The 23,272-nt window shown below is 36.1% G+C and overlaps 1 pseudogene; it reads left to right on the forward strand.

The window, feature by feature from the left end:
* Positions 1 to 11,754: 11,754 nt before the first annotated feature.
* Positions 11,755 to 13,164, forward strand: LOC149240353 (glucan endo-1,3-beta-glucosidase 3 pseudogene; annotated as a pseudogene).
* The last annotated feature ends 10,108 nt before the right edge of the window (positions 13,165 to 23,272 follow it).

Below are 23,272 nucleotides of genomic sequence, written 5' to 3' on the forward strand. Positions count from 1 at the left end.
TTATGGCCTCGGGGGGTGTGAATGAGGCCTAATCTTATTGCATTGGGATAGAGGGCTACGAGATAAGTGCTATCCCTCAGTCATTTCACGTAGGAGAAGATCAGGGGTGCAAGGAAGTAAGAAGTAGGTGGGGAGCTCGGGGCTTAGCACCTAGCCTTTGGGCGTTTCACGGAGAAGCAAGACTAGTGGTGTTGAACCCGTCACAAGGGGAAATAAGTCCATGAAGTGCTTAAACATGACATGCACCTACAAGCTTATTGAGTGGTCACTCGATGATCCTGAGGAACCATTGGGATTGATCTCGATGGTGGTAGGAGGAATCAATTCGAAGGTAGTTGCATAAAGAGGAAGAAAGAAACTTTTTTATACCCCATTCATTCTCCTAGAAGAAGGGGTTGGATATGTTACATAATGTTATCAGAGCATTTAGGTTCAACACTTGGAATATATGGGCTCTATCTAGAATTCCTAAAATAAATAGGGGTTTCATAATAAACCTTTACTAAATTGTCGAAGAAAATGTTTAGGTGTTAAAAGCTGATATGTAAGTAAGCTTCTACTTCCATGGTAATGATGCATGGATCCCTAGTTTGGGGGGAAGCTAGAATGCCTTGATGTGAGTATGGTGGTATCCTACTCACAGTGTCAATGAGAATTACATATTAATTGCATGGATGTTTAGCATGCTAGTCTGATTAATGACTTGCTTATTTAAAGAATGAGGTTGATAATAGTTAAGGATGGGTTTAATTCATGTGAAGGCATGAATGTAAATGAATCGATACATACATATATACATACATACATACATACATACATACATACATGTACATGTACATGTACATGTACATGTACATCTACATCTACATCTACATCTACATCTACATATACATATACATATACATATACATATACATATACATATACATATACATATACATATATATATATATATATATATTATGACTTTGGACATTATGTTGCATGTAAAATACACACATGTAGGTCCTAGATTTCAAGACATGTGATTAACATATAAATTGAAATTTGTGTGCATGTGAATGCTTGCATGATCCTATAATTTCTTGTGTTGCTTGGTATGGTTGCTACTATTGACCTAGTATGCATACGTATGTATAGATACGTTAATTGTATGGGAGTATCCAGTGACGGGTATGTAGAAAGAGGAGTGAATGATAATTACTCGGTTGTAGGCCCTATAATGCATCATTGTGAACATGAAAACTATAAGCATGATGAATGTTAGCATAATCTAAGATCTTTCTAATTGATCCTTGAAGTTGGAGATGCCATGGTTGCTAATGACCTTGAGAGGAAGGTCACACTCATGTTGTGTTCATAAAGTTGATTAAAAGCAATAGTGTGGCCTCAATAGAGAGGATGATTTTAAATAATATTGTTAGTATGGTCAAACATTGAATTATAATGGTTTCTTTGGCATAATAATGATCATGAATAATAGTAATACATGTGTTGCTAAGTTTCGAAAACAAGCTTATGTGTGATAATTGGTGTTTTGGTTTATGACATATGGTTGATGATGATCTTAACAATGTGTCATAGCTGTAGGATTACATCCTTAGCCTAACATGGTAAATATGAAAATTGACATATGTGTTATTAATTTATTTTATGAACTAACTGTTGAGTGTATGTGGCAACACATAACAAGACTTAGTGGCAAGAAAAAGAAATATGTATCGTGGCATGGTGTAGTAGAATATGAACCAAACCCATAGATAACAAGAAAGAGTGAAATCCCTCAAAAGGAAAAGAACCTTTAGGGATTTGGAGGTCGAGCTTAAGGCTTAGAGGTTGAGTTAAGATATGTAGGAAAGAACTTGGAAAAATCACCAAAAAGCTGCAAGAACTAGCTGAGTGGAATGCTAGGTTGCAAAATTAGTTGTGAGAGTTAAACTGTCAAGACGTATCCTCCAAAAGAAAGGATGGTAAAAGTAGAAAGAGGCCTCGTGAGACTGAGAAGGACGAGAATATAATCTATTGTTGGTGTTGTGGAGAAGAGCACTAGAAAAAGGATTGTCCCCATGAGAAGAGAGAGATAAAATGACCCTTGTGAGACACAGGGACACCCAACAATGGTGCAAGATGCCAAGAAGGAAAAGGGGGAACTGCCTCAAACTCCTTGAATAGTAGATATATATACATGTATGAGATTGGAGATTCCCTGTGAAATATTTAGGAATATAAGGTTTCAAGGTTGTGTGATACTTGTGAAGAAGACTTGAACATATCTAATTTATAAGCGTGTCCAATGGCTGAAAGTGCCATGAATATTGAACTCATGGAGATTGAGTTGAGTTTGGGGAATATTTGTTTTATACTTACGTGCTATGGCTTAAATTATTGATTTCTTGATTTGATATGAATTTGTTTTAGACTTGTGTATGGTAATGTTGGTTTTGGTTCTAGTTATCATGTTGGTTTTTAGTCTTGGTTATCATGCTAGTTCGGTCTTAACTACGATGATGCTTTACTTGGTTTTTGGATGATTGTTGCTGTGAATTTCATGTCCTTTCAAAATATTTTCCTCTTGCATTGGTTTTCGATCTTTAAATTTCGAATTGCATGCTTGGGGATCTTGGAATGAGGAGGTTGGAGTGGCTGGAAGGAAAAAAAACCTCGAAAAAGGGTAGGTGCTTGATAGGCATGAAGGGGAAAATGCCGAGTAAAGTTCCAGGTGAGATGGAATGTTATTGGGCAATGAACATGAACATAATAACAAGGATGAAGACAATCCCTGTGTGAAGAGACTGTATAATGCATGATTGGCTCTATGAATAGATTGTATAACACATGCTTGGCCTCAATCAGGGAGTCATATAAACCATGGATCTATTTGGGAACAAGTTAATGGTTTTTGTGGCCATGATTAAGTAATGTAACAACCTAATGGGCTAGTTAGGTCCATGAGAATAATGGACAGAGACATGTGCAACTAGGAAACTGACAAGAAGGGAGTTATCTTAACCCCTCACTATACCTACACGTGTACTTATATACTGCATACATGATTATGTTGATGGATCCTTATATCTTGCATACTTGATTATGCTCGAAAAGTAACTATGTTGATGAATACTTATATAATGCATATGTGACTATGTTGATGGATACTTGTATGATGCATCCATGATTATATTGATGTAGGGTCGTATATTATATACATGCTCATGTTGATTGATGTATATGTTTATACCTATGAAAATACCATTGCTACTGACAGGGCTGTCAGAGGTCATTTGAATGAAAGGATGACTGCTAAAAAATTCAACTGATGATATGGATGGCATGAAAATATTCCTACAAAAATGGGAACCTTATTGGTCATAAAGGTGAATTCTGCTAATTTATAATTATGTGAACATGTATTTTATATTATGCCCATTCCAAGTTTAAGAACATGGGAAAAATAAATTATTCATTATGGCCTGGGTCACATACATGGGACGAGATGGTCTCTAAACTAAAGACAATATGGTGATATGCCATGAGAGACAAGGTGGTCTCTAGATTATTGTGATGTTGTGTAATGTGATATTTGATGTGTATATTTGTTTCTTTTGTACATGTGCATGTGTTGTGCATGGGAATGAGGTAAAATTGTATTATGTGCATTGTGTCGTACCATATGTATAAGTGTGTGTTGTGCAAATGTGTTCAGGACAGGTAGGTATGGGATTGTCTAGGCTTGTGTGTCAGGATGGGTAGGTATGGGATTGTCTAGTTTTGTGTGTTGTGTTTGTGAGTCAGGACATGCATGTATGGTAATATCTGGGCCTATGTTTTGTGTATATGTAAAAGTGTTTAGAACATACAAGTATGGGGCTGTCTGGGGCCTTATATTGTGTGGTGCCACACAGACAGGAATGGGACTACCTAGGCCTACGCAATATTCCTATCGATAGAATACTACCTAGGTGGTAGTGCCCATAATTGTCAGATTGAAATTGGGCTTAAGTTCTCATCTTGAGGCCCATGAGTCACTTAATAAATTTTAAGTGAAAGAGAAGAGAAGTGAAGAGAAGACACAGGATACTTGCCGACAGGAAACTGATCTGGTGTTTGTACAGGATAAAAGTGAAGAGAAGGCATTGGATGATTGATGATAAGTAACCGATCTGGTGTGTTTACATGACAATAATGAAGAGAAGGCATTGGATACTTGCCAATGGGAAACTGATCTGGTGTATGTATGTGATCAAAGTGAGGAGAATGCATTGGATACTTGCCGACGGGCAATTGATCTGGTGTGTGTACGTGGTCAAAGTGAAGATAAGGCACTAGGTGCTTTCCTGATAGACTACGAATTCAATGTATGCAAAGAAAACATCAATAAGTAAACCAAGATAAGTATCAATATTTCATGATTTCATGATTTTGTTAGGAATTTAAATTCAATAATTTGAATTATAATGGTTGGTACATGAGCTAACCTAATTTGGCTATAATAGGAATTAAAGGAAAAAATCCAAGTTCACCTCACGAGAAAACTATTGATGAGGTATGGCTTAAAATTATTGAATTTTCTTAATGATGGAACTTATGGATTCATTTGTCCTATGATGCAGGAAAGCATGAAATCACCCAGATGGGTGGAGGGACTTGGATGCAAGATAATTAGCATAGTTGAAATACGTCAAATGTGTAGTGGCACAGTGATTAAATATTTCAAGGATGGGGCCATTACGATACACTAACACCAATGATTTCAATTGATTACCATGAAGAATGCTATGATCGTATGGTAGCTTTGAGAGCAAGGACGAACCTTGAATTTAAACTCCTTTTGATGCGAGGAAGCCTTTCCAAATGATGGATCACCTTAGGGACTGCGAAGCAGATAAGGGTATGCCTAAAGTTGGAAGGTGAGTGACTGCACAGAGAAGGGTAATCGGATTTCCCAAGGGATTGAGAAGGAGAGAAGGCAAGGCTGGAAAATGAGTTGGGATTCTTGGTCATGATATGGCTTATTAGAATCATAAGCACATTGGGGTTGTATCAAGAATCAATGAGCTAGGAACTATTTTCTAATGGAACATGAGTACAAGGAACAACAATGCTGAATATTGGAGGCATACTTCCCTCTGGAACAAAGAAAAGAATCCAAGTCGAATTTGGTGTAGCAAAAGCACTAGGAAATTGCAAAGAACTACATGAAGTGGTTGATCTGATTAACATTTTCTTTATAATATGTTAGTTACTGGGCACACAACTGTGAATAAGAAAGATGTAAATATAAGTAAATGTTGTAAAGAGCTATAAATATAAAGCTCCAAGGACAATATGTAGTTGTTTTCATTATTTAGAATGTTTCTCTGTGTAATGGACAGATAACACCGAGTACGGTGTTCCCCAAAGGGAGAGGGGTCTATAATAACCATCCATGAATGGATCAGTTTAGCCATGTAATCTCATTATGTAGTTGAATTATAAAAAATTAAATGGGTTGAGTAAGGGACACAAATTCCAAGAGGTTTGGGGAGGCTAGTTGCTTGGGAATTTCACCTTACTTGTTGAAGGGACAAAAGTCTAAAGTATATGACAACAATTAAAGGATGGTTGTTGAGAATTGAAGGACAAAGATGGTGTTTGGAATGGGACTTATGTTGGAAATGAATTATCTTCAATATGAGGGACAATCCCATGTTGTCTTGGAAACCACAACAAGGAAAAACAAATAGTAAAAGAATAGGAAAATTAATGAGAGACAGAGTGCTGGCAGGGAACTGTGCAACAATAGAGAATAGAAGGAGAGGAGATTCATTAGGGGGATCTTTCAACAAGGAACACATGAGAGTCATGGGTAGAAAAAGAAAAATAGTAGACAAAGGAGAATATTGAATTTAGAAATAAACGAGATAGAGCCGTAGGAGGCAGCGCATAAGAAAGGAGAGGCAACAAGCCTCTGGTTTTTCTTCGAGTACTGTGTGTACTTCAATAGACATCTAGAGGGTACAGGTAGTTGGAATTTGGAGCTCCATCTACATTAGAGAGTTTTTGATCAGCTGGTGGGTGGAGGAAGATGAACCTCTGGAGTCCATGTTTTATTTGGTAGATTGGTGTTAATTCTCTTGAGCAAGACCACCTCAGACCCTTGGAATTTAGCTCTGGGGTGACAACTGCAAGTAGCTTGGCTGCAACTTATCTATGGTTGTGTGGAGAGTTGAAGTCTAAAATTCAATTTGTCATCTTCATTATAAATCCAAGATAAGTTCTTTTGTGTGGTTCCATGTTGAAATGTGAATGATTGATATGCTAATGGTTGCATGACAAGTTTTCTCACTTGCATTTATCTACTGCATGGCTAGTTAAAATGTGTGAACAAATATAAGTGTTTCATGTCCTTAATGGCCAAAGATAAGTATTCATATTTTTCTGCGAGTTGATGATAAACCAAATTCAACCTTGCATGGAGTTTCAATACTTACATAGGCTAACTGATATATGCTGCTTGGTATCACTGAAGAGTCATTGTAATCTAGAAATGAAGTTACAATTCATGAACTGACATCATTTATGATGTTCAACAGTAACTTCTTGATATGCCAACTGATATATGCTGATTGGTATCGCTGAAGAGTCATTGTAATTTAGAGATGAAGTTACAATTCATGAGATGACACCATTTATGATGTTCAACATAAGCTTCTTGCAAATAATATGTGTGTGTTAATCACTTCCTTGCTAATAAGTAGCAAAGAGAATCTTTCATGTTACAGTGGTATAATTACTATTGTTGTAGGTCTTACAACCACTAACATTGTACAAGGGATTGATTCACAAGCTCGAATGACTTAGTCTGTGATTCCTTGATTTAAGCACATGTAAAGCCCATATCTCTCATAGATAAATGTTGACTTCCTTTCACCCTTAAGCTCCTATATGATATAAGAGGTAATGTCTACACTTAAGAAGAAAGATTAGGTTACATTTATGGGATAGAATGGTGTGTTAAGGAAGTCCTGAGCATACTTTGTTGTGATTGAATAATATATATATATATATATATATATATATATATATATATATATATATAGTATATCCTTGAAGGAACAAAGAAAAGGATCTAAAAAGATATGAACCAATAATATGACAAAGATTAGCATAAGAACCACTTTTATTAATGAATAATGGTTACATAGAGGATTCATGCTGACATGGTCTGCATTTGTAGAGGTTATGCACATATACAAACTATAATAGTTGCTCGACTATGCACTAGCATGTGAGCTATGTGTTGATTCCAAGGGAAACCCCCCCTCGCAACCTTAAAGACTCTTAGCCATGTATCAGAGGAATCTCAGCCTTGTAATTTCAGTAGCCTCCATTCTTGCCCCAAGGGCCCTAGTCATGAGGATTGTAAGTCCCTACCAATAGCCAAATTCCTTGGAAACCCTTGACAGGTGCTATAGAGCCACTTTCAGGCCTTCTTTGGAGCATGGAACCCCTAGCATGTGGTTGGAGAGGTGAAGTCCCTTCAGGAGTTCACTTCATGTGCTTAACAGAGCACAACTAGAAGGTTTCCAACGCTGGTATGCATCAAATTCCCTGTCCTTAAACAAGGAATACATAAAGGTTGGGAACTCATTGTAGTGGATTTCACCCAAGCTCATGAGGGGTAACATCGTGGAATGATTTAGATTTACATTGGTATAGTGTGAAGGCCTTGAAGTAGCTCTGGATGTTTGCCAAACCTTTGAGCTAGAGCCACAATCGAGAAGACTCTCTTGAGGAAGCTTTTTCAATGATGGAGCTCATCTTCAAGAAGATTATAGAGTTTTATGTTGAAGACATTGCATGAGGGAGAGTCAAATCTCCTCGACTGGGCCATAATAGGAAGCTAAGGAAAAAGGAGTCCTCGTGGCTCAAAGGAGTGAAGCCCTAACCTTATGGAAAATGTTGGATGACCTTATTCCCTTCATTTATCATAACCCTAGGTGGGAAGGATTCCTATTTGAGGGGAAAAATACTCCTTTACATGATTGGTCGGGAGAAGAACAACATGGATAGAGAAGTCTCGGGCGGGTTGATTCTCGAAAACTTAATTTAACTAAGTCACTGGGAAGATTGTAATTTGATGAACTCGGGACCATCATTAGACAAATCCCATAATGGAAATTTCATACCAGTAGCCTAGAGGTCAGAACCCCAAAATCTTGTAACCTATTTCAAAGAGGAGAGTCAGGACATAAGCACAAGGATGACACGACAGATGACGTGTGCCCAATGATGTTTCTATTGGTTGGTGGGTTAGCCCACAACCCATGTAAGCCTAGACACATAACCCATAACATTTCTAAAGGCACAGGCATTGGGGAATTGGGATGATGCCATCTCGGCGCTATAACCCCGACAGGTACACCCAGTGGTTTCAAATGGGGCACAAGTTGTAAGCATCGGGAAGGAATAGAACAAGTGGAGCCCACCCGACTATGATAGCCCATAGGTAATCACTTAGTGTGATTAAAAGAGTCGCGCTAAGCATTGGGATGTAAGTTACCAATCCACAAAGGAAATCATGCATCAATGAAAATGCATTGGGTGGACCCCACATGACACATCATCCCACAAGATTCACCCCATAAGATTGAGAAAGGGAAGCAAATCAGGAGTGTTGGAACATGGGTATTGGGCCACACGGCAGCATTTCGGTGGGCCTCAAGATGGTAACCTTGTTAGGCCTTGGGGACCCAGAAGCAGTTTCTCGCACTGTTGATCACGCAGATTGACGGAAGAGAGTTTCTCTGGGGGCACACCTCCAAAACTGCTAACCGCTCAGGAGTGGTGTCAGAGCCAGATTGTGGAACCCGATGGTTTTGATTAACATAAGATAATTGACACAAAACGAAGGGGCTGGAGGACTTTTCTCTCTCTTCCAGTAGGACACATGGTAGAATTTGCTTGGATCCTAGGCATGGTTTGAATTTCAAAACACACCCACTTGTCTAATTTGATGGTTTTCACACTTCCCCGGCCAGTTTCCACAATTTCAACAAAGAACTTTGAAGGTATTGTAAAATTTCAAGTTGTATTTGATGGGAAAATCACCCCGTGATGGGAAAATTTCCTTTCAAATTCCATCCCTTCTCCGAGTAGCCAATGATGGTAGGTGATGTCAGCATGATGTCATCTCGCTGGCCTGAGCCCCAAAGAGATCAACACTACTCTGGAAGGAGTTGCTAGGTTGACTAAGCATTTGATGACATGGGAACTGTCAGAGACTACTCACCCCGATAGGAAGTTGATTGGTCAGTGGACATTGTGAGTGGTCCCACATGATAGCTTGGCCAGGAAAGAATACCCCGATGGAGGTAAGCAGGCACAGTTAAAGAATGATATGGGAGATGAAGCATCAGGACACAAAGGAATGACAGGCAACCTCATGGAAAAGCTACAACCAATGGAGGTAAGGTCAGGTGATCCCCATGGGACATGTAGACCCGACGTTATGGTCCCGACGGGTGTGAATGAGGCCTAAGATTATTGCGTCGATATAGAGGGATATGGGATAAGTGCTATACCTCGGTCACTTCGCGTAGGAGCAAACCAGGGACACAAGGGAGTAAGAAGAGGCTAGGGATCTTGGGGCTTATCACCCAGCCTTTGGTCGTTTCGCGGAGAAAGAAGACTAGTGGTGTTGAACTCATCACAAAGGTAACTCAACCCACGAAGGGATTAAACAGGCTAAGCACCTACAAGCTTAGCCAATGGTCATTCGGTGACCCTAGGGGAACACTGGGATTGATCTCGATGGTGGAAGGAGGCATCAATTTGAAGGTAGTTGCAGAAGGAGGAGGAAATAAAACTTGTTATACCCCATTCCTTCACCTAGAAGAAGGGTTTGGGTACATTACAAAAATTCTCTACATTGGGAAAACATAACCATTTCATAAGTAGCCCATTCCCTCATCATCAATTTCCTAAAACGATTTCTTAATTGGTGTTTTTCTATATTAACATGTGGTAGGTGCAGGTAAATTCTACATGACTGAATCATGTGCTCTTAAATTCCATGAGTTTTTCCATTTAAATTTCCCTTGGAATTTTTAGTTGGATTTGCCCTGTTTTTTAACCATGTCATCCCATCCCAAATGATATTTGCCTAATTTTATTTTTCAACTCACACTAGTAAATCCAGTTCCACTTTGAATAATGAAATTTGCAATTCACACTAGTTTCTAGTGTGTGTTATATTTGGCCATGTTTAGTCCTTTAAAAGTTGGAAGGATTTCAGAAATTTTCCTTGCGAGGTTTTTTGCGGGAGAAAAAAACTCACCATATTGCCATATCTAGAAAAATTATGTGCTTTGTATCTAGTTTACATTTATTAAAGAAGGGATTATTTGTGCACTCTTATATAAATGCATCTTCTGAATACCAACTGATCATCTAATGAGTTCAATGGGAAGATTCAAAAAAATACTTGCATCACGATTTGGTGTAGACAAGTTACCTGTTTCAGAGAAACCCCTTGAAATCCTTCAAATTAGATGAAGTTCGATGTCTTTCAACTTTGATTTTCTCAAATTTACCTGTTGAAACAATAGTAGTTAAGAACACACCCCTCTTTAATATATATTAGTTCCTGGAATTCCACCCAAAACACCGAACACAACAAGAAAAATTGAATGAAGTCCTTGCCTCTATGCCTATTCAATGCAGAAGCAGGAAGCCTATGCATACATGAAGTGAAAATTGATTGCATGGAGATTGTGGAAGTCCACCCAAAACACCAAATGCAGCAGGAAAAATTGAATGGAGATATTGAATGAAGTCCTTACCTCCATGCCTATTCAATTCAATTCAATACCGAAACAAACAAACAACCTAGGCATACATGAAGTGAAAATTGATTGCTGGGAGACTGTGGAGGTATAGGCAATGTTGACTGTCTAGGTGCTAGTCCCAAATGGAAATTTCTAGTTGGTCCTAGGAAGAAGAAAATTGAGCGATTGGATTGGCTAGGGTCCCACTGCAAGCTCACAAAAAAATTCCTATCGGCGTAAATATTATTATAAAGTTTATTTTTTATATTATATATAGGTACATAGTCTAACTTATAGATGAAATAGACTTTTTCATTAGAATCTGGAAAAGAATTTCAAGAAAGAATTTTATTTTTTGTTGTTTAGAATGTATTTTTGAATGCATAAATGGATTGAGTATCCTATAAACCCTTGGACACTTGAGTTTTACATCTTAAACAACTTAAACTCAAGTTTTTAAAAATCTTTAGCAATTTTTAGTTAAAATTAACGAGAAAAAATGTTGTGAAAAAGGTCATTTCGTCTATAAATTAGAATATATATATATATCTATATATATATATCTATAAATATAATTCATTTAATTATGCCGAATGCATTTTCTCTATGGGATTTCTATGTCCAAACACTGTTCATGCGAGCCAATCTGAACGACCCATTTTCGTCCTCCTCTGGCAGATAAAAAATGTACGTGTGGAAAGGTTTTTGTTGTGGTCGTTGTTTTGTTTATCATTGATGGTGAGAAACTTCCACAGTTTTTCATCTTCACTATCCATCTCATGGACCTCAAGCAGCTTGGGCTATATGTGAGCCTAATCTTTCACTGTGGTTTCTTGCGCTTCAGTGGTGTTATCTTGAGGACAAGAAAAATGAAGGGAAGGTCAAGGGTGAGTAGAAGTTGGTTGTATGGTTGGGTACTCAAGCAAATGAAAGTGTTTTCAAAGGCATGGAACTCAAATGTAGCAATAATTCACTTCATGTCAAGGTACAACAAGTGAACCATGTGCGGCTCCATGATGCAGATCAAGGAACTTTGACATTTTAGGTGAAAACAGTAATAGATGTTGTAGTAACAGTGCCCAAAAACCAATTTCTAGGGATAAGGTGGTCAAGCTCCACTGCAACTAGTTGGGTGAACATGAATGTGGAATCCTACCTTCCAGACACCAACTTCAAAGGAATCTGTGTGGGTAGCGAGGTTCTTACTACTATTCCCAATGTTGCCTTAGATCTATTGTCTACCATGAAGTTCTTGCATTCTACTCTCGTGGTAGCCAATCTGGACAGGTAGATCAATGTTTCGAGTCCTCATTTTTCTGACATCATCTTAGATTCCTTTCCACCCTCTCAGGCCTTCTTCAATGGGAGCTTTAAGTCGATTCTTGTGCTCATGTTGGATTTTCTATAGAAAACTGATTCTTTTCTCATGCTCAACATCTATCCTTGTTATGTGTACACGCAAAGCAATGGAGTGGTGGGATTGGAATATGCCCTTTTTCAACCCCTCCCCACTAACAAAGAGGCAGTGGATGCCAATAAAATGCTACATTACACAAATGTTTAATGCCATGATTGATGTTGCATAATTTGCCATGGCTGACTTGAATTTCAAAAACATTCCTATGGTTGTGTTTGAGACAGGATGGACCTTAAAGTGTGTCTAGAGTGAACCTCCTGCCATAGATGACAATGTTGACACTTATCACAGTAATCAAGTTAGGCATGTCCTCAACAACGCAGGAACTCCTAGGGATCTTGGCATACTAGTCAATACATACATTTACGAATTATTCAACAAGGATATGAGATCAGGTCCTATTTATGAGTAGAATTGGGGACTCTATATGCTGATAAATATCTAGTGTACACATTACATTTAATATATGTTGGTACAATTATTGCCAATGACATTGCCATTCAGACTTGTTGAATATAAATGGAAGAGGTTGACCCTAAACTTGTTAGAGTTTCTTTGGATTGGGCATGCAGTCCTGGCCAAATTGATTTCTCTTCTTTTTTGTAAGGCCAGCCCTGCTACAATCCTAATCATGTTCAGTAGCATTCTTCCTATGCCTCTTATAGCTACTACCACAAGACATGCATGGAAATCATTTCTTGTGACTTTAACGTTATGGCTACCACAACCACTAATAACCTAAGTAAGTTGGCTTTTCCAATCCTTGAAAATATAGTGCACAACCCAGTGTTGTTCAGTAGAGAAACATTCCTGGTTAAGTCTGCTAGTCATATGCTCATGTTTGCACTAAGAGAAGCTAGGTGCTCTCTAAGTGAAAACAAAACTGATTATATATACAAGATTGATGATAAAAGAAAACTGATTAGATACACATACTAGATCTTTTAAGTGCAAAGAGGTTTGTATTGAAGTTTTTTTTTCCTCGAGTTACTTAATAGTGGAAGATAGGAAAAATAAAATTGATAATATATACACTGGATCTTTTATGCATGGAGAGATTTGTACTCAATTATTTAATTTCGTTGGGCATTTAATAAATCAAGGGCATATATAGGTTTCCACTCAATTATTTATTTTGATGCACTTGGACACTTAATAGATCCATGGTTCCTATGAAACTGTGTTAATAATTTCATTAGTTGAACATAGGTGGTTTTTAAGTATGCTATGGGGTTGTCCAACAAGTTCATTTCTTTAATTTATTTAACTTTGTGTGTAATGGTATATCTAAGTTTCCTTTTCCACAATTTACTTTCCTTTGAAGAAAATTTCTTTCCATGTATTGTTTATATTTGTTTGATATGATACATATCGGATAGTTTCAAAACAAAATGAACTACCTATCTGGAGAGAATTTCTTGTGATCTCTTTGCTTTCTCCAACCAAGCCTTCAAAGAGAACAATAAAAGATTAATAGATATAATTTATTTTTATGTTTTGTCAGTCATGGCTCATGTATTTATCCTACTAAGGCATGAATTTTTATGAGATTAAAGTTCATTGAATGTTTTGGTATTGATCATTTCTAGGTCTTTTTGTAATCAACATTTGTCCAATATGGGAGAGCTTTACTACTTTCATAGTTATTGTCCTTCATTTCTCTAGTTTCGTAATATAAAATCTAAAATGAATATTAATCTTGCTTTTACTATTTTATTTAGAGTGGAAACTCATCTCGTTATTTGAAAAATTGGTTACAATATTGGTGCAAATGGGACTTTGGCCAAGGCCACGAACACCAACACCAACACCATTATGTTTAAGCAGTGGTGCACTGCAACTTGGCTTTTCACATGTTGGGCTATATTTATTTCCCTTCTTTTTTGGACTACATTATTTTTCCAATGAAAAGTCAATAGTGCAATGAATTGGAATCATTGTTTCCCTTAGGACCGACAGGGCTAATGGAATTTAATTAAACCCTAATACGAGTGGGTGGAGCGTGGCTTCCAACTCCATCGACTTAAGGTGTGATCAAGTGTCAACTAATAAGAAACCAACTTAACGGACGGAATTACCATTGAATTAAAGGACGAAAATAGCATCGAGGACTGCATCTACGCTGTGGGGGACAATAACGTGGCTCCTAGCTTCGACCTTAGCTCCATCGAAGCATATGATCCCACCACTGACGAGTGGCACCCCATTTACAACACTTCAGGAAGGCTTAATGGTAGGAATTTCATGAGGAGGTACTGTAGCCACAATAATTAAAGTGGAAAATTGATCAGGAACGTAGGGAAATTGATTGTAGTTGTATTTCCAAGTTTTGGTGAGCGATGTTCGTCAATTGTTTTGTTCGAGGCCATACGGGAGGAATGCGAGAAGATGCAACTAGAGGCATGATGTTTCCAAGCAGTAACTCTTAAGTGTGTCAGAATTTATTCCTTGGGTTAATTATTTGTTAGCAATGGTTGCATATTTATAGGGAAAAAATGAGTTGCAGGAAGGAAAATCATTCTAAGAACAATGGGCATTACTAGGAGTTCAGAATAGAAAAATTAGTTGGGATTTTTTTTTTTCCATTATTTATGAAGACAATAATTTCAAGCATACATTATGATAAGTTATTGGGAATCCTCGACATTGGGCATTACATTATGATAAGTTCTTGTGAATCCTCGACATTGGGCATGTGCAATATTCCTTAAGCTGTGGGAAAAAAAACAAAGTTTGTAGGAAGCATTATCACCCACCGCACCACATCACTAACTACAATTTTTTTCAAATCAAAATTAATTTAAAACGCAAAAATCTTTTTTGCTTATATGTTCATGGTTTGGTACAATGGAATACACAAGCGAAATCTGAGAGAATATCATTGATGCATGGGAAGCATAGGTAGTATGTGGAACAAACTATTTCAACATCTTAGATATTTTATATTCATATGGGTCTTTAAATATGTAAAAGAGGAAACCAAAAACCAAAACATTGCAGGGAACTATAAAACTATCATTATCAATCCATTGTTTTCCAAACTCATAATAGATATTACAAATAAAAAATACATTTAATGAAAAGAAAGAAAAATGACTAAAAAGTTGAAAGGAAAAGTTTTTTGTTACTAAAGCTCTCCATCACCTCACACTTGGGCATGCAAGTGCACACACATAGAAAATAATTATGACACTGAAGCTAAAGAATTATGGGGAATTTTTTGTTAGGCTGAAAGCAACTTTCAATGCCTAGAAAAGAATTATGACACTGAATTTAAAGAATTATGGGGGCTTTTTGTCAAGATCAAAGAAACTTTCAATGCCATCTTGAGGGAGAAACTACAATAGACATTGATTAAAATGGTGTTCCCAAATGGTTGGAAGGTAGTTGTAATAACTTGCCTATATGAACATGGAAAGCATAAAATTATAACCACTTAGGGTTTTTTAAAGAGCTTCAATAATATTCTCTAAAGCATCCCTTTGCATTGCATATTATTCCCACTCCCTCCTATCGGTGTTCCTTTGCACCTCTCGGTGCAATTGCTAATTTATCATTATATTAGAACGAAATAATATAAGAAATTTTTAATTCTATTAAGTTGAAGTAATATAAAAAAATGATTTTTTTCCTTTATTAAAATCTAATCACACAATTCTCAATAAGATCCCAATATTTATAAAAATAACCAATATCCCTACCACATACCACTATACAATATTGTTATTATTATTATTATTATTATCCAATTTTAAGGTCATGACCAAGCCAAACACCTAATTGGTGTATAATAGCCCCTTGTTTGTGGGACAATGAACCCACCTTCGCACAACGATTTGATTGCTAAGTCTACGAATGCATTCATACTCTACCCCCCTCTGGTTTTTGAAACTATGACCTCATAGAAGGAAACACATCCTCTTAACCATTAGGCTCACTCAAGTTGTATTGAATATTAAATATTATAAAACATATTATATAAACCAAAGATTCTACTTATTTAATATCAGATGGCCTTGTCCCACAATGTCGTCGAGCATGCAGACCAGAACAGTGGAAAGACTTGGAAAGGGGAAAATAACAAAAAAATATTAGCATGCTATCACATTTAGCTTATAGAACTCGATGCCACGAAACCACCCTCTACCATTAAAGCGGTGAGTTGGTGTGGTTATGTTCGCCTCGGGTCATTGAGATGGAAAGGTGATGACCAATGTCGGTTGTCCATCCTATTGCATATCTACCAAATCATTTTATCTGTTTTGTTACTGTTGTACCTCCGTAGATAATTCTAGGTTAGGAATTATGTTAGAGAATCTAAGATATTTTGTTGGTTTTTAAAGTTTTTTGGATTACCAAATCTCTGAAGTGACTGAATAGGTGCGATTCGTATTTACTTATGAATAAATAGAAGGGTTGATTCTTCACCTCTAAACACTAATTTAGCTTTGATTTAGATGTGCAAGGTTGAAACTTTAGAAACTATATGTTTGTTAAACATAAAAAAGATTTTCTAACCATCATATACAATGTATGCGTGTAAAATGATTTACAACCAAACAATATATGTTTAAGAAAATTTAAGGGAAGTTGGCAATTTATTGATGTAGAGGAGTTAAATCAAACAAACAGTTTAATAAACTAATCTCGGTAATAGATTATAACTTCATGGGGGATTTTAGACAAATTTAAACTCAATATTATCTTACCCAGAACTCCCATAAACTTCAAAACATATGTAGATAAAACATAGTGAAAATAATAACAAAGAAAGACTTATAGGAACACGATTTGTTTTGAACTGAATCTAGAATCTTTTTATTATTTAAATAATAACTTCAAAGGATACAAGTCTTCTCAAAAGTCTATTACAATGGTTCAATGATTTCTATGTCTTATTTCTAAGTACTTATAGAAAAATACTACATCTGAGATCAGATTCCAAACTAAATAAATTTATAAAATAATATATGTTTTGAAAACAAAAATATCTCTAAATATAGAGGAAAAAATAGGAAAATAAAATTGCTTAAGCTGTCTGGCACTAAATTCGAGGCTACTGTTGAAGACTAGGCCTAAAAAGATGTTGTTTTATTTTTTCGTTTTTCTGATTATGTGTCCACTTCTTCCTCTAGACCTGTCTAATGTTGCTCAAAGCTTCAAAATTACTCTAGTAAAATCTATTTTCTAATGCAATCAATGAGTAAACATATTTTCTCCTATCTTTCCTCATCTGGAATGGTAGCTTTGATTAACTTTATGTAAGTCTCATCGACTTCAGTGTACTTCTGAAAAGTGGGTTTGACTACAAACAAATGTTTGATTTCATGCTTAATCAAGAAGTCAAAAGTCAAACGCTCAATGAAAGCCTTCCCTGTAATAGTCCCCATGATATTGGTAAATTTTGCTTTGTCTGTGGCTATTGAATACAACCTTCACTGGTATTCTTCAATAGTAATCATCTTATCTCCAATTCCCCTTAAACCTGGTAGTCCCTTTTCATGCAGCACATTAAACTTTTTGTGAAACTTTTGGAGGCTGGCTTCTAAATTGTGGCATTTGTTTTCAAGTTGCAACATTAAATTCCTTTTGATGTGAATCTTTCTAACCTCAAGAATTATTTCAGTTTCGTCATCTATATCACATTCTTCGAGCTCTTTTTTAGTTTGAATTCAAAATCCTAACTAATGTTGTTGCATCTCCTGGTTTTTTACCCAATTCTTTCTTAACTTCTGCTATTAATTCCTTTGATTTTTCTAGTAATGTTTCTTGTTCAAACAGAATTTCAATTGATGGCCACAAATATGTCATGGAATCATCTATGTCTTGCCATATATTTTCTTTGGCCTGTGTAAGTGTTTGAGCAATTGATGATTTATTTTCCAAAGTGTTTATTCTTTGAGTCAACCTCCGACTCTTTTGATTTCTACCACATATGCATTGTCAATATTAATTTTATGTTCTTGGAGGTTGTGAAGACATGCTTTCAATTTCTCAATTTCTTGTCCCCTTAATGATAAATCTCCCATGAACTTGGCTAGATCAGTTACTGGATCAATGGACTGTATCTCTTCTACTATAGTAATTGTTGAAGTGGAAGCCCCTGCTGTTGAAATACATGTAATTGGAATTGCTTCTAAATGAATAATTTTTGTTTGAGTTTCTTGATGTTCTTTCTCCTTTAACAAAGTTTCTAATTCTGTCTCAATGTTTTATATCTATGTATTCTATTCAATTATAATTTTGAACATGTTCTCTTTTTCCTTCTCTAGTTCAACAATGTCTTTAGTCTAAGGATCTTCAGTAATAAGAAGTTTTAATTGTTTTCTCAATACCTGAATGTTATCATTTTTCCTCTTAATCATTTCCTCAACAAATTTAACATTGTTGGGATCATACCCCAATTTAATTACTAGATCCTCCAAATATTTTATCTTAGTATGCTTTGCTAGAGAAGAAATATTTTCCATCTTTAGTTGGGACTGAATATTACTCAATGAAACCTGCAACTTAGATTTTTCCATGGCTAAACTCGTTAAAGTTGAATAGATCATTTCTGCAGCTTGTTTATGTAAATCAATCTTGTCAATAGGATGGATCTCCTTTGAGTCAAAGGAAAATATTGATTTATTATAGTCTTCAGTAGTCTTGGGAAATGGGATTTTAGGTTCAAGGAATTCCATTTGCATCATCCCTTTTTTAGTGTCAAAGGAAGAAAGTAATCTGTGCTGAGAAGCTGAAGTTTATTTCCAGAATTCTGTATAAGTGGTAGCCTTCAATGCTTCATGTTTCCTTTTGATTTCCTCATAACTAGAAAAAATGCTTGGTTTAGTCTGACCATGGGCCAATTCACTTGGTTGGGATGTTTCCAATGGATCTTGAGAAGTTGAAGATGCTGGTGAACCTCTAAAAATTTCTTCAATTTGAGGAAAGGTACTAGCATGAGGTCCTGCCAAGACTAGTGTAGTCTTTGTGCTTTCTTCTGGAGAGGAGTCCTCAAGAGGATTTTTTTTCTTCTTCTTATACATCACAAACTCTATTTGATGGATTTATGTAACTGAAGGGGAAATAGTTTCCCTTACTTTCTTTGCATGTTTTTCTTGTGGAACTTGAGTCTTAGATGTTGTAGGAGTAAAAATCTGCTCTTCTGCTTCCTGCAATGCGTTCTCTTGGCACTCCTCCTAATTCATATGCTGCTCAATTTGTAGTATAGTAGTATGAGCATAAGGAGTAGTTTTATGTTCTACCCTTAGTGTGGAAATGATCCCCAAGGGATCATAAGACCAAGAAAAACAAAGTTTATATTTCATTTCCTTTAAGAGAAGATCTTCCTCCTTTGTTGTTGTTCTGGCATTACAGATGAAAGGTCCAACTTGAGTTTTGATTTTAAATTGGGACTTTCTCTTAGCTGACACAAAGTGCAGCTCATTCATATTTATCATATGTCTGATGTATTCCAGTGCAAAAATTCTGATAGGTACAAACTTTGGTAACCTATATGGAGGAAGCTCACAACTATACACTCTAATCTCTATATAGTTTTGGTATAGATATCAATCTCTTGTCTTTGTTTGTTCACTAAGATGAAGAATCCTTTTAATTTCAGAAGAAATTCTAAGGATTATATCACTATTAAGTAAATAGGAAACTGTGTATAGAAATTGATTTGTGTAGTCACTGAAAGAGAATTCATTTGTATTTTTCCTAACCAGTGAGGTCCAATGAATCACAGATTGCGGGTTTCCTTGTTCATCTAACTTTTGTAGTGGAATTGAAAACATGTCTCATTGATAGAACAAAAACAAATATACAAGGATTGATGCATGTGAAGGCCCCTTCTATAGAAAAATTCATGAACTGATCATGGATAGTATGTGCTAAGAACTCACTGCAATTGAAGATAATAAAAGGTTTCTCATCTTTAGAAAATACTGACAAAAACCCTAGGATTATGTCATCAACCCATTGGTCAGATTGATAACCTAGAAAATAGGAAATTATTGAAATGATTTGTTTGGTCATCTCTGAAAACATTAAAGCTAGGTAAATTGGATTAGTTCTAGGAAATTCAACATTTTCAGGTAGAAAAATCTCAAAACTCTTAGCTCGTTTAGGGAAGGTATGATTTTTTAGAGATCCATGAGGGATACTATAGAAAAAGGATGTGGTGGAGTTGAGGATTCAATCTGTAACATTTGAAAAATGGATTGAGATGTAACTGTAAACATAATGTCATTATTTTGTGGAACAACAACCCTTTGTCTGGGAATATGAATTGAGGTAGGAAAGAATCTCACAAGTTCAATTCATCAATGAGGTTAAGGAATTTTTGTTTCATCTAGTTATGTAACTCATACAAATAAAATTCACACTGTGTCTTGTAAATCTTGTACTCTTGGTCCATTAATGGCAAACGGTCCAGGTCTATCATAGGCGGGAGCATGGGGCTTTCCTCAGTCATTCTGGATTTTCCATTCGAGAAAGACATTGGAAATAATACGAGGACATGAAATGATGGTTACCAGGTAATTGGTTGGCTTGTAGGTGTTGAATGTTGGGTTGTTCTGCTGAGGTTGTACTGGAGCTTAGTACACAACTTTCCTTAACATAATGTGTAAAAGGGATAAAGGAAAACTATCGGTTTATTATATAAAGAGGGGAATTAACCATTTCTGAGATTTGATATGGGTGCGGGGTATTTATGGCGGCAACGAATACGGTTGGGTAACGATTTTAAAATTATGTAATGGGAAATGGATATGTGACAACAACGAAGTGGATATGGCATGAGCGAAAACTAGAAAATAGGCATGGGTGGTTTCGACAACGGTTGCTAGCAGATTTTGGGGGGGGGGGGGGGGGGGCGGGGGGGGGTTATTAAAACTACCTCGACGATTGACACGTTGCAATAATGGTTTGACTTAAAACTGCTTTTTGGACCCCCCATCCCCCCTGTGTTAAATGCGGAGAGGCGGGGTGGGGGGGGCGAATTTCTTTCTCCATCGTTGATTGGGCAAAGAAGATCATGGAGGTCAGTTGTTGCGCCCACGATATCACAACATGACAAGGATGTCATTTCAATTTGAATCTTTATTACAACTTTCTAACCATGGTATAATTGTGATTAAACTAATTAAAAATAATTAATTAACTACCTAATGCAGAATTTAGTCTCACGTGCATATTTTGATTTTTCTTAAGGATTTTTTTTTGTTTTTTTAATCAATAATTTTCATTTTTTTTCAATTTCATTTTCTATCCCTTTCTATTTTTTCTTTCTTTTTATTTTTATTTCTTTTTCTTTTTCTTTCTTTTTCATTTTTTTTGACATATAAATGTAAAATGCAGAATATTGTTACAACATTGGGTGCATCTAGGGACTGCGTTTCCCTGTGAGATGTAGAGAACATGCAGGTCCATGTGCCCTCTCCTTGGGTTATGGAGTCTTTGCTGTGAAAATCACACTTGCCATGAAAATGTACATAAAATCAGAAATGTACAATGAATTATGGCTGTAACATTTTTCAGTACCCAATATAGTGCTTGAGATACTGTCCATTGATAGGCAATGAATAATGTCTCCCTTCCATGTTCTGCAGAATGAAAGTATTGTTTCCTTTAACCTTTGCAATGTTGAATGGCCCCAGCCAAAGGTTATCAAACTTTCCATGTTTCCATTTTTCTTATCTTCGGGCATCCCATTTCAAAACTAGATCTCCTTCCCTGAAATCTCTTTCTCTAGCTTTCCTATCAAACAAAGTTTTCATATTGTTTTGATATTGACGAAGTTTGTACTGAACTTTCTCTTTATCTTCATTTAATTTGATAATTTGATTAATTCTTATAGAAATATCATCAGGTTCTTCATTTGACTCTTGTAAAGACTTCATGATAGGAAAAGGTAACTATGTAGGAAGAATAGCCTCAGTTCCATAGACAAGTTGAAAAGGGAATTTACCTATTTCTCTTTCGGGTGAAATTTTATTGGCCCAAACTACATACTTGAGATGATTGTCCGAGTTTCTCTTATGATTTTCAAGTACCTTTTTGATGAATTTTACCAAACTCTTATTAAATGACTTTGCCAATCCATTCCCTTGAGGATAACATGGAGTAGAATGATGCAATAAAATATGATATTTCTGGAAAAATTCTATCATTTTAACATTACTAAATGCCTGTGCATTATTTGTGACTATCTGTTGAGGACATCCAAATCTAGATAAATATTTTCCTCAATAAATTTAATGATAACAACATATGTAGCATTTTTTTACTGCAATAGCTTCTACCCATTTTGTAAAATAATATGTGGCAGTTAAGATCCATCTATGCTGATTGGTGGATGTTGGATGTATCTCTCCAATGAAATCTAGTGCCCACTATAACAAGGGTGCGTGAATCAAAACTAGAACAAGGGGGAGTTCTGCTAATTTTTGTTTACTAGCAAAAATCTGACATGGAATGTAGCTTCTCACCTTTTCTCCAACTTGTGAAAACAACTTTGGCTAATAGAAACCGCTCTCAAAACCTTTGTTTTGTTGCTCTCCAAGCATAATGACCCCCAACATATTCCTTCATGAAACAGATCTATAACTCATTTTGTTTCACTCTTAGTCAGACATATAAGTAAGATGTTTAATGGATCTTTCCAATAAACGTTAGCATTGATAATACAATATTTCATAGCCTTTAATCTAAGAGTTCTGCATTGATTTTTGTGAAATTTGGAGGGCATTCAAAAACACGAAGAAAGTGTACAATATCAACATACCATTTAGATAACATAATTTTTTCCTCAATATGAAGTGGAAAAGGAGCTAAGTCTTTAGAAGAATAAGGTTCTTGTATATTCTTCTCTCCTGAACTAGTAGAAGGTTTCTTGTGGATTCTTCTCTCCTGATACCTGCATGATGGTGTTTATTCCCAGAACTTTACAATTAGATTCAGCCAATAACTTGGCTAACCCTTTCCTTTTACCAACTTAGTGGATTTGATGTCTAGATAAAATTCAAGAATTTTAGCTATCTATATCCCTTTCCTACCA

This window comes from Pinus tabuliformis, chromosome 8 (genome assembly GCF_031772625.1).
Source record: "Pinus tabuliformis cultivar Carrire ecotype Pingquan chromosome 8, CPIR1, whole genome shotgun sequence".
NCBI classification, from domain to species: Eukaryota; Viridiplantae; Streptophyta; class Pinopsida; order Pinales; family Pinaceae; genus Pinus; species Pinus tabuliformis.